The sequence below is a fragment of the Colobus angolensis genome, unplaced genomic scaffold, assembly GCF_000951035.1.
Source record: "Colobus angolensis palliatus isolate OR3802 unplaced genomic scaffold, Cang.pa_1.0 Scaffold1, whole genome shotgun sequence".
Lineage (NCBI taxonomy): Eukaryota > Metazoa > Chordata > Mammalia > Primates > Cercopithecidae > Colobus > Colobus angolensis.
Window position 1 is genome coordinate 16,194,210 of NW_012110918.1, and position 629 is coordinate 16,194,838.

Genomic DNA, 629 nt, shown 5'->3' on the forward strand with positions numbered 1-629 from the left:
TTTTGTCTCATGCTGAAGGGCTGATGGCATCGGACCTGTCAAATCGGGCCTATTTTCCTAGTCAGAGATTGAATGGAGTATTTTCAAAGCACTTCGTCTTAATTGCATGGCACATACCCCAGGAGCCCAAAGATCTGGTTGTTCTCCTGAGATGCATGAGGAGGCCTGCAGGTGGCGGAGGGGGGAAGGAGGAGCCACCACTTCTGAAGCATCAGAATGTCAAAATCTAAGTTTTCCACGAGGTCAGCAGCAGGTGTCTTCTGGTCTGGAGAGGGCATGGAAGTGGCCACAGGTCTGGACCTCTCTGGGTGGATGTGAGGGAGAGTAATCGAACTGGAGGAGGGGGCTGGCTTGAGACCTTCCTGTTCTATGTCTGGGGGGATACTGAGGGTCCCCCTCACTGGGACGAGGAGGGGACGCAGACACAGGCGTGCCAGGGTACCTGAGTCCCAGCCAAAGTGGCAAAGCCAGATGTCCTGGGATTCCTTGGGTTTGGACAAAGGGTGTCCCCATGGCGATGAAGAACCAGGAGCGGAGAGCCCTGCGTCTTGCCTGGGGCCCCCGTACCTCTGGCTCATGGCCTGTCCTGGGCACGGGGAGGAAAGGAGACACCCCTAATACTAAGAGAC